Source organism: Siniperca chuatsi, linkage group LG19 (assembly GCF_020085105.1).
Source record: "Siniperca chuatsi isolate FFG_IHB_CAS linkage group LG19, ASM2008510v1, whole genome shotgun sequence".
Classification (NCBI taxonomy): domain Eukaryota; kingdom Metazoa; phylum Chordata; class Actinopteri; order Centrarchiformes; family Sinipercidae; genus Siniperca; species Siniperca chuatsi.
In genome coordinates, this window is record NC_058060.1 from 6,745,429 (window position 1) to 6,763,897 (window position 18,469).

Genomic DNA, 18,469 nt, shown 5'->3' on the forward strand with positions numbered 1-18,469 from the left:
TGGTACACTAATGTCACTGGCTAATAATAATTTTTAATAACAAGTTTTGGCGTAGTTTTAAAATACAAAACAAATTTAATGCAGGAGTAATGAGTGCAAAAGTGCAAAATCCTCCCTGACGCATCGGAGTAAAAAACATTTACTATACTACACAGGCAGGGCTGTACATTATAGTACTTGAACAAGTTCGAAAAAGACCACAGGGTCACTCCATTATGGAGGATGAAAAATGACTTTTATTTATTTATTTTTGTATTTATACATTTATTTATTGATACTTAAGTCATTTTTCGTCCTCCATACTCCATAGCTTGTCTGTCTGCTCTGCTGCTGTTCAAAAAGGAATAATACCCAATAAACTCAGACCTCACATTTCCAAAGAGGATATATGTCCACAGTGTGCAGCGCTGCTATACAGACATCAAACCAACTACAATTCTTATGTTAACTGCGAAACTTACTGTTTCAGAGGAATAAGGTTTGCGATGGCCGGGAATCGAACCCGGGTCAACTGCTTGGAAGGAAGCTATGCTCACCACTATACCACCATCGCACGTTTTACTTACTTCTGAACAGAGCAAGAAATGGTCAGGAGGGAGAAGCGAGGGAGTGGGAGAGAAGCAATCTATTTTCATAAGTAATTTATTTTATAACTAACTCATTGCGTGGAAAAATCCAACGCGTTCTCATTCGCGTTCCCAGGGCGTCAAATACCGACGTTTTGTCACGCCTTTCGGCGTCATATCAACACGCGCTGGTAGGTCTACCTGCTCGTTCCGTACAGCTGCTCGTTCCGAACTGCACATGCGCAAAATAGGTCCTGTAAGTCAAAGAAGGTGACTAAAACTAAATCTTTCAAATCAAGATAACAAAATTGTTTTTAAACATTGGAAATGCAATAGTTCACTATTATGTAATAGGGAATTTACTGAAATATTTTTTATATATTTTTGCAACGACTTTCATAATGACATACTATCTGGAGCATGTATTTTTCATATATTGAATGAATTGAATGAACACAGAATTAAAACAAAACAGAATTATGTTTTTTTTCGTTTTTAATTACAAATAAAGTACAGATTATCCGAATCATCCAAATATTGTCAGGTACTTGGCCTTTCTCTCACCTTTTAGAAAGACACAGTAACAAAAGAGAGGAGAGGAATGCCAAGACCATAACAATATTAGGATGCTGGATTATTTATTGAATTCCCAGGCACAGTAGATTTTCTGATGTAATAATATAACAATAAAACTATATTTATAGAGCACTTATCATAAGAAAGTACAAAGTGCTTCACAAAAAGAGAAATAAAATACCATAGTGCATGATAAAATATAAAAGAAATAAAATACATAAAAAAACAATAAAATAAACAGACAGCTGAGGTAAAATCAGGATATACTTTCCGATATAAATTTGTTTTGAGAAGAGACTTAAAAGAAGACACTGACTCAGACAACCTAATTTCTTCAGGCAAGTTGTTCCAGATTCTCGGGGCCCTGATGGAAAAAGCTCTGTCCTCCTTAGTTTTCATCCTGAACTCAGGAACAGACAGAAGACCCCTGCCCAAAGACCTCAAACTACGTGAAGGTTCATAAGAGATTACAAGGTCTAAAATATAGTCTGGAGCCAGGCCATGAAGAGCCTTAAAAGTAATCAATAAGATCTTAAAATCAATCCTAAAACAAATAGGGAGCCAATCTAAACAGGTTAAAACAGGTGTGATGTGATCGTACCTCTTTATCCTGGTTAAAAGCCTAGCAGCTGATTTCTGTACAGTCTGCAGTTGTTTCAAAGTTTTTTGATTAAGACAAGTGAACAGACTGTTACAATATTCAAGGTGTAAGGAGATAAAAGCATGTACAACAGTTTCTGCATCACTAAAATTTAAAATAGATCGGATTTTTGCAATATTTCTGAGGTGATAAAAACATGATTGGACAAGCTTAGTGATATGTTGCTCAAAATATAAATTGCAATCAAACAGGACACCAAGATTTCTCGCAACAGGCTTGATATGTTGTGACAGGTAGCCAGTAGATGCCAGAATTTGTTTAGTGATATGTTGGGAAATAACAAGGATTTCAGTTTTATTTGAGTTGAGCTGTAGAAAATTTATCGACATCCAATTTTTTTTATGTCAGACAGGCAGTCCTGCAGAGAACTTCCTTTTTCTTAAAGAGTTTCCCCTCGGGGATCAATAAAGTATTTCTGATTCTGATTCTTCTGCGATGGTTTAATGGCAGCGACTGGAGCATTAGCTCCACCAGCTGTTTATCTCTATCTATATCAACCGATGAACTCATATTCACACAGCAGCAGCGTACTAAGGTCAGTGGGCTTGACGGGGAGGTACAACTGTGTGTCATCCGCATAACAATGAAAAGAAATACCATGTCTGCAGATGACATCACCCAAGGGAAGCATGTATAAGGAGAACAGTATTGGTCCCAGAATTGAACCTTGAGGCACAACATACTTGATATGGGAGAAGAATGACATGAAGTTAATTATGCTGACACAGAATTTCCTATTGGACAGATAAGATGAGAACCAGCCTAGTGCAGTGCCAGATACACCCACCCAGTGCCTCAGTTTATCTAAAAGATGATGACGATCATTAGTGTCAAAGGCAGCACTTAAGTCCAGCAGCACAAGAATTGAGCACATGCCTGCCTCTGCATTCATTAAAAGGTCATTAGTGACTTTGAGAAGGGCTGTAGTGCTGACGAAAACTAGATTCAAACTTTTCAAAGGTATTATTGTTTTCCACAACAGCAAGAAGCTGCTTAGATACCATTTTTTCGAGAATCTTCGAAATAAAAGGCAGTTTGGAGATTGGGCGATAGTTTTCCAAGAGGGTGGGATCAAGCCTAGGTTTTTTTTTTAGGACTGGCTGGACACAAGCAGTTTTAAAGTAATCTGGGACGCAGCCAGTAGGCTGTTAAAAACAATTTGTAAAAGGGGCGCAATACAGTCCATAACTTCCAATAAAAACGTAGTTGGGATTTTGTCCAGCGGGAAAAGACAGTACTAGCAGCCTGTAATCCACTGTTAAAAATAATGCATAGGTGATCAGATACAAACATGTCCCTGATTTCCACTGATGGTATTCTCATACCAGCTGACTATGATCACCAGGACGTAACCAGGATTCTGTTAAAAACATGAAATCATTTAAAATAAATGTTTTGTTAGAGAGGGATCTTACATTGAGAAGAGCCATCTTAAAACGTCTGTGCTGGGTCAGAGCTGAAGTTGAGACTGGAGGTAGGGTTCTGGCCCATCTTCTTCTTTTCCTTTCGGCTGTTCCCTTTCAGGGGTCGCCACAGCGAATCATGTTCCTCCATCTAACCCTGTCCTCTGCATCCTCTTCACTCACACCCATTAACTTCATGTCCTCTCTCACTACATCCATAAATCTCCTCTTTGGTCTTCCTCTAGACCTCCTGCCTGGCAGCTCCAACCTCAGCATCCTTCTACCAATATATTCACAGTCTCTCCTCTAAACATGTCCAAACCACCTCAATCTGGCCTCTCTGACTTTATCTCCAAAACATCTGACATGAGCTGTCCCTCTGATGTATTCATTCCTGATCCTGTCCGTCCTCGTCACTCCCAAAGAGAACCTCAACATCTTAAGCTCTGTTACCTCCAGCTCTGCCTCTTGTCTTTCTTCAGTGCCACTGTCTCTAAGCTGTACAACATCGCTGGTCTCACCACTGTCTTGAACACCTTTCCTTTCATTCTGTGGTGGTTTTGGTGTATCACTTTCTGGTTTATTTTGTAGTAGTCTCCTTCCCTTGTGTGTCTTGTGTTTTTACTTCCTGTCTGTGTTTTCCCTCCAGTTTTGATTGTTGGTCCTCCCTTGATTGTTGGCACCTGTGTCTTGTTATCTCACCTCCCCTAGGGTATTTAGTCTTGGTCTTTTCTTTGTTCTGTGTTGGATCATTGTTGTACATATGGTGTTGTTCCTGCCAAGCCTTGTCGCTAAGTTGTGTTGGATTCTTTGTCCTCCCGTGAACCTTGTTTGGATTTTGGATTCTTGGATTTTGGATTTTTGGATTTTGGCTTTTGTCTGCTCATTACCTGTCTGCTCACCTCTGCCTGTTCTTGCCTGCATTCCACCCAACAATAAACACGGTAGTCATCCAGCTACTTCACCCTGAGACCGCTTCCTTGTCATCTGCTTTTGGGTCCACATACCTCCATATAGCACCTCGCCCCCGTTACGACAGAATGATCCGACCAAACATGGACCCAGCAGGTAAAGACCCGGAGGTAGCACCCTACCACTTAGCACTGGCTAACAGAGAGGTTCTGCTAGGCCAGCACGAACAATTACTCCAGACTCTGACAGACAGCAGAAAGGCCATGGTTTCCCAAATCGCACAGCTAACCCAGCAGGTCTCCCGACTCACCACCCAGCTCTCAACAGCCGGCACCACCTCGCCTACAGATTCCGGTGACTCTCCACCACTCCCCGTCTCTGCTGGATGGCAGGAGCCATCGCTCCCGGTATCTACTGGATGGCAGCAGCCATCGCTCCCGGTCTCTGCTGGATGGCTCCAGCCATTCCTCCCTGTCTCTGCTGGATGGCAGCAGCCATCACTCCCTATCGCCGCCGCTGGATCGCAGCCGCACCCTGTCCTCGCCTCCGCCGCTGGATCGCAGCCGCACCCTGTCCTCGCTGCCGCTGGATCGCAGCAGCCTTCGCTCCCTGTCGCCGCTGGATCGCAGCCGCACCCTGTCCTCGCCTCCGCCGCTGGATCGCAGCCGCACCCTGTCCTCGCCTCCGCCGCTGGATCGCAGCCGCACCCTGTCCTCGCTGCCGCTGGATCGCAGCCGCACCCTGTCCTCACTGCCGCTGGATCGCAGCAGCCTTTGCTCCCTGTCGCCGCTGGATCGCGGCCGCACCCTGTCCTCGCCTCCGCCGCTGGATCGCAGCCGCACCCTGTCCTCGCCTCCGCCGCTGGATCGCAGCCGCACCCTGTCGTCGCTGCGGCTGGATATCAGCCGCACCCTGGACTCTCCGCCGGACCTCAGCAGCCCCCTGGACCCCCTGCTGGATCGCAGCCGACTCGTTTCCCGGCTGGATCGCAGCAGTTCCCTGAACTCTCTGCTGGATCGCAGCAGCTCCTTACTCCCAGCCCTGAGGTTCCGAAGACGGTGCCATGTCCGGAGGTCCAGTCGCCAGTGCCATGTCCTGCTGCCACGCCGGCTCCAGTCCCTGCTGGGTCGCAGCAGCCCCTTGCTCCAGTCCCTGCTGGATCGCAGCAGCTCCTTGTCCCAAGCCCTGAAGTTCCGAAGCCGGCTCCCAGTCTAGTGGTCCCGTCGCTAGCTCCAGTCCCTACTGGATCACAGCAGCTCCTTGGTCCGGATCCGGCTCCCCGTCTTGCTGTCCAGACGCCGGCTCCATGTCCAGCCGCCTTGCTACCGGCTCCAGGCCCAACCGCCTCGCCGCCATGCCTTGATGTCCCGCCGCCGCCGGCTCCATGTCCAGCCGTCCAGCCGCCGGCTCCATGTCCAGCCGTTCAGCCGCCGGCTCCCTGTCCCGAGGCCCAGTTGCCGGCTCCAGGCCCAACCGCCTCGGCGCCATGCCTTGATGTCCCGCCGGCTCCAGATCCAGCCGCCTAGCCGCCCTGCCTTGATGTCCCACTGTCGCCGGCTCCCCGTCCTGACATCTCATTGCCAGTTCCCGGCCCCGCTGTACCGCCATTGGTCCCTGAGTGGATGGGCAGGCCTCCCGGAAGGTTCAGCATCCGCCGCCGGCCTCCAGAGACTCTTGGTCTTCGCCGCCGGCCTCCCGGAGGGTTCAGCGTCCGTCGCCGGCCTCCAGTGACTCTCCGCCTTCGTCGCCGGCCTCCAGTGACTCTCCGCCTTCGTCGCCGGCCTCCAGAAGGGTTCCGCCTTCGTCGCCGGCCTCCAGAAGGGCTCTGTGTTCGCCGCCGGTCTTCTGTCTGGTCTTCGGCTGGTGTCAGTCTCCATCACAGACCTCGGGAGATCAGCTCCGAGGTTCCCAGCTCCGCACCTGTCCAGCCCCCGGGCCGTCCACCCAAGGTCCCCAGCTCCGCACCTGTCCAGCCCCCGGGCCGTCCGCCCCAAGTCTCCCACCTGGCCCTTGGATTTTTGGCTTTTGGCTTTTCTCTGCTCATTACCTGTCTGCTCACCTCTGCCTGTTCTTGCCTGCATTCCACCCAACAATAAACACGGTAGTCATCCGGCTACTTCACCCTGAGACCGCTTCCTTGTCATCTGCTTTTGGGTCCACATACCTCCATATAGCACCTCGCCCCTACGACACATTCTTGCTGATACTCTTTTATCACACAACACACCTGACACTTTTCTCCACCCGTTCCAACCTGCTTGCACTCGCCTCTTCACCTCTTTTCCACAATCTCCATTGCTCTGAACCGTTGACCCTAAGTACTTAAAGTCCTGCACCTTCTTCACCTCTGCTCCCTGTAACCTCACCGTTCCACCTGGGTCCCTCTCATTGACACACATGTATTCTGTCTTACTGCGGTTAAGCTTCATTCCTCTGTCTTCCAGAGCAGACCTCCATCTCTCTAGATTTTCCTCCACCTGCTCCCTGCTCTCACTACAAATCACAATGTCATTCGCAAACATCATAGTCCATGGAGATTCCTGTCTAACCTCATCTGTCAGCCTGTCCATCACCAGAGCAAACAAGAAGGGGCTCAGAGCCGATCCTTGATGCAGACCCACCTCCACCTTGAACTCCTCTGTCACACCTACAGCACACCTCACCACAGTCACAGTTCTCATACATGTCCTGCACCACTCTAACATACTTCTCTGCCACTCCAGACTTCCTCATACAATACCACAGCTCCTCTCTCGGCACCCTGTCATATGCTTTCTCTAAATCTACGAAGACACAATGCAACTCCCTATGACCTTCTCTGTACTTCTCCATCAGCATCCTCAAAGCAAATATTGCATCTGTTGTACTCTTTCTAGGCATGAAACCATATTGCTGCTCACAAATGCTCACCTCTGCCCTTAGCCTAGCTTCCATTACTCTTTCCCACAACTTCATTGTATGGCTCATCAGCTTTATTCCTCTGTAGTTGCCACAGCTTTACACATCTCCCTTGTTCTTAAAAATTGGCACCAGTACACTTCTCCTCCATTCCTCGGGCATCCTCTCACTCTCCAAGATCTTGTTAAACAAACTAGTCAGAAACTCTACTGCCACCTCTCCTAGACACTTCCATACCTCCACAGGTATATCATCAGGACCAACTGCCTTTCCACTCTTCATCCTCTTCAACGTCCTCTTGCTAATCTTTGCTACTTCCTGCTCCACACCAGTCACCTCTTCTACTCTTTGTTCCCTTTCATTTTCCTCATTCATCAACTCTTCAAAGTACTCCTTCCATCTTCCCATCACACATCCTGGCACCTGTCAATACATTTCCATCCTTATCTTTAATCACCCTAACCTGCTGCACATCCTTCCCATCTCTATCTCTTTGTCTGGCCAACCTGTACAAATCCACCTCTCCCTCTTTAGTGTCCAACCTAGCATACAAGTCTTCATATGCTCTTTGTTTGGCCTTTGCCACCTCTACCTTCACCTTACGCTGCATCTCCCTGTACTCCTGTCTACTCTCTTTAGTCCTCTCAGTGTCCCACTTCTTCTTAACTAACCTCTTTCTCTGTATACACTCCTGAACTTCCTCGTTCCACCACCAAGTCTCCTTGTCCACTTTCCTCTTTCCAGATGACACACCGAGTACCCTCCTACCTGTCTCCCTGATCACAGTAGCTGTAGTGGTCTAGTCATCTGGGAGCACTTCCTGACCACCCAGAGTCTGTCTCAGCTCCTCCCTGAAAACTACACGACATTCTTCCTTTTTCAACTTCCACCACTTCGTCCTCTGCTCTGCCTTTGTCCTCTTCATCTTCCTCACCACCAGAGACATTTTACACACTACCATCCTGTGTTGTCTGGCTACACTCTCCCCTACCACTACTTTACAGTTACTGGTCTCTTTCAGATTACAACGTCTACACAAGATGTAGTCCACCTGAGTGCTTCTACCTCCGCTCTTATATGTCACCCTATGTTCCTGCCTCTTCTGGAAGAAAGTGTTCACTACAGCCATTTCCATCCTCTTTGCAAAGTCTACCACCATCTGTCCTTCTGCGTTCCTGTCCTGAAGACCAAACCTGTGTTTCTAGTTTGTTATTTATTGCTGTAGAAAAGAATGAAGAAATCCATCTAAACTTCTTCTGCTGTTCAAGGCTGCAGGGGAGACAGCTGTCTATCCCAACACACATTGGGCAAGAGGAAATTTAGACTTTCCAATTCATCCTGCATGGAAAAATGACATTTGAGATATCATATCTCAGGAAGTGAGTTGCTGCATGGCTGCTTGTAGTTTCACCATGTCAGACACACAGGCCAGCTCTAAGAAGTAAAGAAAGGTGCAAGATGCACCCAAAACACTGACATGTGAACTACATTCATGATGAACAAACTATATACAAATGTACAATATTTACCCCTCAGCCAACCATGTCTTTCATATAGTACAGCATGTCTATATGGGAAAGACGCTACCAGGGGCCTCACCAGCCCTGCCGTATGCACAGGCCAGCCCTGAGGAATAATAATAATCACTTTTGTTAACCTGCCAGATGCAGGATCATTTACAAAGCATCACTTCAAGCCACGAAAATCCATGTAAATGTTGAAGGGACAGATCAAAAGCTGCAGCAGATCAAATGTCATCAAAGCAGAAAAGTGCATGGAGCCTACAGGTCCTCCAGGAACTGCTGGATGTCCTGGTTGGTGCATGAGAACCATTGGACCACCCCCATCACACTCTCGGGCATTTATTTGGTGGGGAGAGACTGCTGCTGCTGCTGCACTCTTCCTCAGTGACATGTTTTCATGTCAGTTTGCTTTGTAGTCACTCACTCTCCATTGGTTGGTTAGTGCTTTCAGAATGGTACACAGGGGAGATTACTCTGGTCAGTTTCTGCGGTCGGCCTTCAGGACTCCAAGCGCTGTCTTCTCAGAAGAAGAAGAACTGGGGTCACTATAGTTGGAGAAGCAGAGCTGGCATTTGGTCACATTTATTGCATTAACATTACAAACCAATGTCCCTAAACATGTTAATGAAGCAATAGTCTGTTTAAGCCATCTTTGCATCATGTTGTCTGTTTCCCATAATAATACTTACTATCCAGAGAGACTTTTCCACAAAAGAGAGGTCTACTTGTTTCTTGACTCACCAAAATCAAATTCAACTAAAGCAAGTACAGTCACAATTCTGCTGCCACATTCCAATCAAAATGAATTATGAATATTTAACCTTATAAACGGTGAAGCTCTGTTAAGATGTGAGTTATAACCAAACAAAAGTGTTTATTTATCAATGATTAGACAAGAAAAAAAATCCTCGAGGACTCTGTACACTTCAAAGTTATGAAGGTTAGGCTAACTTTAACCTCTAACTTCAACACCACTGGTCTACCGAGGCCTCTTTGAGGAAATGAAAATCCAGATCCAACAGTTAATTCATAAATGCTTTAACAGGTCAAACATGATCCCACTAAGATCCAATATTAGCTTCTCTGCACTGGCTCCCTGTAAAATCCAGAATAGAATTTAAAATCCTTCTCCTCACCTACAAAGTTCTTAATGGTCAGGCACCATTGTATCTTAAAGATCTCATAATACTTTATTACCCCATTGGAACACTGTGCTCCCAGAATACAGAGTTACTTGTGATTCCTAGAGTTATCAAGCTCCTCTCCTGTGGAATCAGGTCCCAGTTTGGGTTTGTGGGGGGAGACACCATCTCTACATTTAAGAGTAGGCTAAAGACTTTCCTCTTTGATAAAGGTTATAGTTACGGCTGGCTTGGTTGAGTCCTGAACCATCCCTTAGTTATGCTGCTAAAGGCCTAGACTGCTCGGAGACTTCCCATGATGTATCTCTTTTCTCTCCCCTCCTCTCCCTCTCCATCTGAATGCGTTTTTATCCCATTACTGCATGTTACTAACTCGACATCTTCTCTCTCCTGTTGTTTTGTGCTTTCTCGTCTCTCTCCTCTCTACCTTCTGTCGCTTTTAGAAGGTATTTCTGCCTCCAGAGCTGCAGAGTGTGGATCTATGATTGTGGACCACCTGCTGCCCCTGTGTTCCTGCTCAACAATTGCTACTACAGTTGTTATTATTAGTCTTATTACTATTATTATCAATATTATTCCTATCACTATGATTCCTATTATTATTACTTTATTAGGTAGAAATTCTACCACTCAGCAAACCTTACAATGATTGGTAACCTTTGACAAATCATTTAGAGGTGATGAAAATGTATTCAAATAGCCTATTGATGATGCATTCACCTTATAAATCATGACACACTGTTCTCCCCTACATGAAAGTACATAAGCCACTTATAATAATAAAAAGTATCGGTATTGGTATTGATATCAGAGATTCTGGCCCTGTATCGGATCGAAACCAAATTTTGCAGTATCGCCCACCTCTACCTTCTACCACCCATCAGAAGAGGAGCTGAGAGATTCAGCAGATTGTTGGCACTGAACACATGGCTCTTAACTGCATGCACCGTCCATTCAGTGCACTTTATTGACAAATTTTACTTGTTTTGGGACCGCAGATGAACTCTGCCTTAACAAGTTAGGAGTAAAATTGTTCATCTCTATCCTATTTTACCACCTGTGTCTGTGTCCTGTGTGTCTCTCTGCCAAGGACAAAAGACAAGAGGAATCAAAACAGGAGGAAGACATAACACAGCGCGGCAGTAACCTTGGAGGAGAACCACCACAGCCCCCACCTGAAGAGAGCTTTAATCATCAGAGACATCAGAGCGAAGAGGAAGAGTCTCCACCCCCCTCACAAACAACCACCATTGAGGATTCACCTTCTTCACCAGGTCACCCTCATCTCCAGTCACCCTCTTTCCCTCCTCCCCCCTCTTGGAGTTCACTGACCAGATGAAAGAGCTGGTCACTGCTGGAACCTAACTTAACCCCCACCCCTTCCCACATCTTTCTCCCATTTTCTCTTCCCTAAACCCTCCTCGGCGTCAGTTTTGACACATTTGTCACAGTTACTGTGCCCAGCCCCTCCCCCCTGCCCCTCCACGATGACCTCAGAATCATCCTTTGTCTCCCCAGCCTGATAATCAGAAATCAGAATCAGAATCAGAAATACTTTATTGATCCCCGAGGGGAAACTCTTTTGCTACAACAGCTCACTATCACGTCAGTGCACACAGGAATAGAAGTACTAAGCAAAAAAACTATAATACACTATTATACAGGTCAGAAAATAAATTAAGTACCAAGTGGGTATAAGTATAAAATAAAACAAGTATGAAGTGGATTTACCAGTTCATGATAATAATATGGTATAAAGTAATAGTGCATGAACTGCCAAGTTAAGTGTTGCTTATTTATAATGAGACGGTGGATATTGCACAGCAGTAATAGAGGTATGAATAAATATCAATATCAATAAATAGGGAATTTTAACATGCACATGCTGTGGTCTGCCAGTCAGGTAGTCCACAATCCAGGACACGAGGGGGGCATCCACCTGCATCGCTGCAAGTTTCTCACCCAGCATGGCTGGCCGGATGGTGTTGAAAGCACTGGAGAAGTCAAAAAACATGCTCCTCATCATGCTTGCCGGCTTGTCCAGGTGGGTGTGGATGCGGTTCAGCAGGAAGATGATGGCATCCTCAACTCCCAGCCGGGGCTGGTAGGCAAACTGAAGGGGTTCCAGGAGGGGTCTGACCATGGGCTGCAGCTGTTCCAGCACTGGTCTCTCCAGGGTCTTCATTATGTGGGAGGTCAGTGCCACCTGTCTGTAGTGGAGCCACTTGGACGCAGCGTCTTCGGCACAGGAACAAGACAAGATGTCTTCCACAGAACAGGGACCCTTTGAAGACTCAGGCTCAGGTTGAAGACATGTTGAAGGACTCCACTTAGCTGGGGGGCACAGGCTTTTAGCACCCTGGGGCTAACTCCATCGGGGCCTGCAGCCTTGTTTGAGTGGAGCTTCATCAGCTGTCCTCTCACCTGGTCAGCAGTCAGGCACACAGCAGAGGTTACAGACGGGGGAGGTAGGGAGTCGTCAGTCAGGAGAGGGCCGTTAGCCTGATAGCCAGTTGAGGGGGGAGTAGGACTCTCCCAGGAAGATGGGGCAGGGGGAGCAGAGTACTCAGAGGAGCTTGAGGGCCGACAGCAGCTGAGTTAGAGGGGGGATGAGCAGGAGCTGGTGTGTTGAATCTGTTAAAGAACAGATTAAGTTCGTTGGCCCTGTCCAAGCTGACTTCAACTCCTCTACTGTATGCGTCCTTAACGTTAGCATACAGCAGGTCCAGTGTCCTCTCCACTCTAGTAGGACAATTCACATATTGGGAGAAGTTAGTCAGTGTTGTTGAAACACTGACATGGTTGAAGTCACCCGAGATTAATATGAGTGCACTCAGGTGTTGAGTCTGGAGTTGTGCTATGGCGGTGTGAATGGCGTTGCACGCCGATGCTGGGTTAGCAGGGGGGGATGTAAACAGCCACAACAATGGCATATGAGAATTCATGTGGCAGATAATGTGGCCGAAGTCCCACAGCTAACAGTTCAATGTCCAGGCTACAGATACTCTGCTTGATTGTAACGTGACCAAGGTTACACCATCTGTTGTTAACTAGAACAGCACCTTTCCGCTTACTGCTCCCGGTGTGATCCCTGTCGGCCTGAACAGTCTGAAAGCCGTTGATGGAAACGTTATGATCCGGGATATCCTGGTGAAGCCATGTCTCTGAGAAGAACATCAAACTACATCAAACTCCGTCTGACTCCGGGCTAACGCCGTTAGCTTGTCCATTTTATTCGCCAGCGATCTCACGTTGCCCATTACGAGAGAAGGCAGACACGGCTTAAATCTCTCGTTCTTAAGTCTCTTTTGTCTGCACCCCTCTCTCTTCCCTCGCCGCTTCGTTCCACCTCTGCATCCTCGGTGTGTCCTCCTCCAGATCTCAGTGGGGACATTGGTTGTCCTGGGCGCCATGCCGCTTGACTTCAGCGCGATCAGCTGTTCCCTGGTGTAAACAATGCGGCCAAACAGCTGATCTGCAGCGGTGCCCTGACCGAGTAGCAGGAGAAGAAGTTCCATGGCGAAAAAAAGTACTAAAACACTCTTATTTTCGTAAAGAGCGTAGTTTAAATTATACTTACACACAAGTTACTCAAGTTTGGAAGAAAAAGGAAAGCTAAAAGTTGGAAAAAGTAAGACGACGAGATGGAGCTATGGCAACAGGCAGCATGCACATTGGCGCACGCGCACTCGTTCAGCACGTCCAGTTGCTTGTGTACAAAATACAGCAAGCTCTAACTGATATCTGATAAATTTGAGAATCTGCTAAGAAACAGGAAGCACTCAACTGACTCTGGAAATGTATCAAATTTAGCATCAATTCAGCCTGTCACAAAAAATTGGGCAGATAATGCTTTTGACACACTGAATTTAGCGTTATTAAATGTCAGGTCTTTGGCAGGAAAAACATTTCAATCAATGATTTTATTATTGAGCACAATCTTAATTTCACGTTTTTTAACTGAAACTTGGTTAGAAAGGAGGTGGAGTTGCCATTTTGTTTAATGATACCTTCCAATGCAAGAAGATGTCTTATGGAAATTTAGCTTCTTTTGAATATGTGACTCTTCAGTTGAATTCCTCTTCTCAAGCTATATTTCTAAATAGCTACAGGCCACCTAAATACTGTGCAAACTTTTTTGATGACTTTACTGAACTGCTGTCTATAACCTATATTGACTTTGACTGTGTAATCATTATTGGTGATTTTAACATCCATGTTGACATTCTCCAGGATAAAAGGGACTGAAGAACTGTGTTGTGTTCTTGATAACTATGGACTGACTCAGCATGTGACGGAGCACACAACAAGGGGCACACTCTGGACTTAATCATCTCTAACGGTCTGAACATTTCCAAGGTTGTGGTGACTGATAATACTCTCTCTGATCATTCCTGTGTTTTCTTTGAGAGTGCTATTTCCGTGGACACAAATATTCAAACAGAGGTAATCACAAAATGGTTTATTAATGAAAACACCAGTGAAATATTTATTCTTTATTCTTTCTCTTCCACACCTGCCTTCTCTTGGGTCAATGAGCTTGGAAATAACTTAAATTCTAAAATTACAATTGTTATTGATTCCATTACACCCACAAAGGTGAAGGCTGTCTGTAGTAAGAAAAGATCTCCATGGAGAAATGCCACGCTGGTAAGAATAGAAAAAAGAGAGTGTTGTAATGCTGAACGCAGGTGGGGAAAAACAAATGTCCAGGTTCATTATCTACATCTACGACATCTATAAAGAGAGATTTCGCATTTATAATCTAGAACTGAGAAATGCAAAGTGGTTCTTCTTTGCTGACATCAACGCCAAAAACAACAATAATGCACGTTCCTTGTTTGCTAACAAACCCTCCTGCGTCAGTAGCCTCTGAACTTCTATCTACGAGGGCCTGCAATGAATTTGCCTCCTTCTTCACTGACAAAATTCAGAAAATTAGACAGGCAGTCAGTGCCTCCATATCAGGTACAGGATATGTGTTGTCCCTGTGTCAAATTAAAATCAATTCAAATAGCATGACACAATTTAATCCTATTAACGATAAAAACTTGTAGGACATTATACAACATCTGAAATCCTCCTCCTGCTGCCTTGATATTCTGCCACCAGGCTTTTCCAAAAAATGTTTCTAATTGCATGGCCTCAGATATTCTACAAATTGTCAACATTTCTCTTCTCTCAAGTGTCTCCTTTCTTCAATTAAGCAAAGATAAAACTAAAGTAATTTTTGGAGCCAAGGAGGAACGATTTAACGTAAGCGCTCAGCTTCAGTAATGTTAAAAACCACAAATCAAGCCAGAAATCTTGGTGTAGTCATGGCCTCAGACCTTAATTTCAACAGCCACATTAAGACAGTTACAAAGTCAGCCTACTACCACCTTAAGAATATATCCAGGATTAAAGGATTTATGTCTCAGCAGGATTTGGAAAAACATAGTCCATAAATCGACTACTGTAACGGGGTCTTTATAGGTCTCCCTAACAAATTGATCAGACAGCTGCAGCTGATTTAGATCGCTGCTGCTTGCGTCCTCACTAAGCCAAGAAAGTGGATTGCATCACTCCAGTTCTAAGTCTTTACACTGACTTCCTGTCTGTCAAAGAATTGATTTCAAAATACTACTGTTGGTTTATAAAGCACTTAACAGTTTAGAGCCAAAGTACATTTCTGATCTTCTGCAACGTTATGAACGATCCAGGCTTCTCACGTTGTCTGTTCTGTTGACCATGTTTTTAAAAAAATGTGTTGATTAAAAGATTGGGGGCTGTAGGACCTGTAGTGAAACACAGTGGAAATATGTCCTTGTGGATGCATTATTCTGTCGTGGTTCAAGTATGAAAAATATCGTAAATTTGCAGGATATAATTACGTATATTAGGGGTGAGAATCACCAGAGGCCCAGAATATGATATTATCACAACACATAAGTCACAATACGATATTGCAATTTTAAACATTTTGCGATATGCTGAGTATTGCAATAACATATATTGTAAATTATGTCGCCAAAGGAAAACTTTGTCAGCATCTGATTTGTCTAATAAGATGAAGTTTTCAATCCTTTCATCTCACTGTTTTGACCAACTTCCTTTCAATTGCACTGACTGTGACCTCTGCTGACCTCACCAGAAAAAAAGTGGACTGAAAAAGCAATTTATTTTATTATTCTTGTACCAAAAAGTAATTTTTGTTGTGGTTGCAGAGTTAATAATTTTTTAAGTTTTAGTATTCCGCTTATGGCATGCCAGACAGATTAGAGAGCTGGTAAGAATCACTCAATCTTTATTCTGTCTAAGACAGTTAGTAGCCTATACTGAATGCCTTTACTCTGGTGACTCTCTTTAAAGCCATCTAAGGGCAGCAAGTAGGTTATCTGCTCCATCTGTCTCCAGCTGGAGTGAAGTTGCACACTGTCAAACCACAGCAGAGCCGCTGTTGTGTGCAGCAAGCACCAGACTGTTGAAAAATAACCACAGAAACCTCTGTGCATATGTACACATAAAACTCATCTTTTTTTAATTAATTATTCTAATTATATTCTAATCGAAACAAAAGATTGCTATTTTTGAAATCCCAGTTTATTTGTCGATCATCACCAGGATCAGCCTGGTATCACCAAATGGCATATGAATAACACGCCAATGTCTTGTGTCATTTTGTATGTTCACAACACAGTTTTTGCTTTTAGCACTGTACTGACTTATATTGTGCAGAGACGGCGCGTCACTTTACGTGTGAATGTCATAGAGAAAAAAAATGTCAAATGACGTAGTATAAAGAGCGACAAAGTCCATGTAGGGAGGAAATCGGGGTGGATGGATGGGTCAAATAAACACAAAGACAGGACTTTAACCCAGGAGTCCACTGTTCATGTCCTGTGTGAAACCAAAAGTCATCGTTGAATTATTTTAGTTTTTAGGGGATGACATGCAGCAAAGGGCCCAGGCCAAACTTGAACCCATGGCTGCTTCAGTAAGGACTCAGCCTTGATACATAGTGCACGCTCTACCAGATGAAATAATAATTCTGCTGTAACATTCTTTCCACGCAAGTTTTAGATTTAACTATGGAAACTTTACTACATCTGTCAGTTGTATGTTCTAAACATTAATATGCTTGGGCACGTAAGCTGTCTCCTACCTCAAATATTGTAGGGAGTGACACTGTGTGCCAGGGAGGGAGGTAGAAGACACTGGAGTGAGTGAGTGCACCTGGGATGATGAGAGCAAGTGACTGCACCTGTAGGAGGGTGTGTCTTAGAGCAAAAAGTATTGAGGAGAATGAGCGGACCTGTGTGAATCTGGGGAGCGGAAGAGCTTGGTGAACGTTATGGGGTAGAAGCCCAGCCGAGCTAGCTGATGTTGCACTCAGTATCGGAGGGCGGGTGCCATTCAAAAACCGGTTGGGGCTGCCGACAGCGAAGATACTCAGCGGGGTTTAGGGCGAGGTTCCTGCGTGAGGTAGGACGGAGGTAGTAGTAGCGGGGATATAGGAGTGCTTTTGTCCACTCTCCAGCCTGGTGACAAGGCTCTCCTGCTGCTTGTGGAGCCGCCTCACTGCACTGGACCATCCCCATACAGATCTGATTAAAGCCGCACCACTGCCAAAGCTCAGACCCCAGGGGAGGGTCTCGAACCCTGGCAAAGTTAAGTGGTTTTAAAAGGATTTATGCATTTGGAGTTGTCTTTGTCCGTGTTGCGTGTAGTTAAATGTTAGTGAATTTAAAAGAACAGCTTAGAGTTACGGGGTGGGGAGATCAGACTGTGTCCAATATCCCTGTGTGCAAGGCTGTTTTCTCGATGATTTTGTGTTAATAAAGATGACTATTTTTTTGTTACTCTTAGGTTTCCTCCTCCTTTAATTGAGGGCTTATTCTCACGTCCGAGACAAGGTTTATAACAATACGTTGTCTGAGAGCGTGCCTCATCAATAAAAACTGTGCTTTCCCAGGTGGTCTGATGGACGTAAATGCAAATAAAGTGAGGGCACTTTTGTCCCCAGTTTGCACACATATCACTTTGTTCTGTCTCTCTCTGTATTTCTTTCTGTCGTGGTATGGGGGACTTAAAATGACTTAGTCATCAATAAGTCATTTTTATCATTGTACTGTACAGTATAACCCCACTTCACAATTTGACTATTTATACCAGTCCACCTCTCTGAATCTGTTAATAAAGATTCTGAAACACTGTGAGGACAAGAACAACATGACTCTGCTTGTGTGATATTGCATAATTGTAACATGTAATTAATGACAATTATGATACATATGAATTATGTAATGTGTGCATCCACTGTTGGTCAGTTCACCTTTCAGCTGCTTGGTCTTCTTACATTTCAGGGTATTTGAAGGGAGACTTGTCCACAGCATGTAGACTGGAATACAGCCGCACAATCTCAGCTATCTCTGTGGTTGACAATGCAGTTATCGTGCGGTTGAGGTTGATGAGGTAATCCACCAATTTATCAACTGCCTCCCATCCAGGAACACCTCTTGCATCACATCGGCTATCCTGAAAAATTAATCACTTAATTGACAAATGATAAGTCATTAGTCACATACATAAAACATAATCTAGGTTTCCAGTTGTCACTTGATGTATTCATGTTTTTTTTACCTGAGACCGTAAGCCAATGTTTCTTTGTGTTCTATGTTTTACCTGGCTGCAAGACAAATTTCCCCTCGGGGACAGTTGAAGTTACATTACATGAGGTCAGTGTTGGGCAGTAGTGGCGCTACAAGTAGTGGCATTACTAGTTTAACTACATTCTCAGTAGCGTGTT

At 44.9% G+C, this 18,469-nt stretch overlaps 1 non-coding gene across 1 annotated transcript; it reads right to left on the reverse strand.

Annotated features, from left to right (window-relative positions):
- Nucleotides 1-481: 481 nt before the first annotated feature.
- On the reverse strand, nucleotides 482-553 carry trnag-ucc. The gene has a single exon. It is a non-coding gene; the product is annotated as a tRNA-Gly (tRNA).
- Between the last annotated feature and the right edge of the window lie 17,916 nt (nucleotides 554-18,469).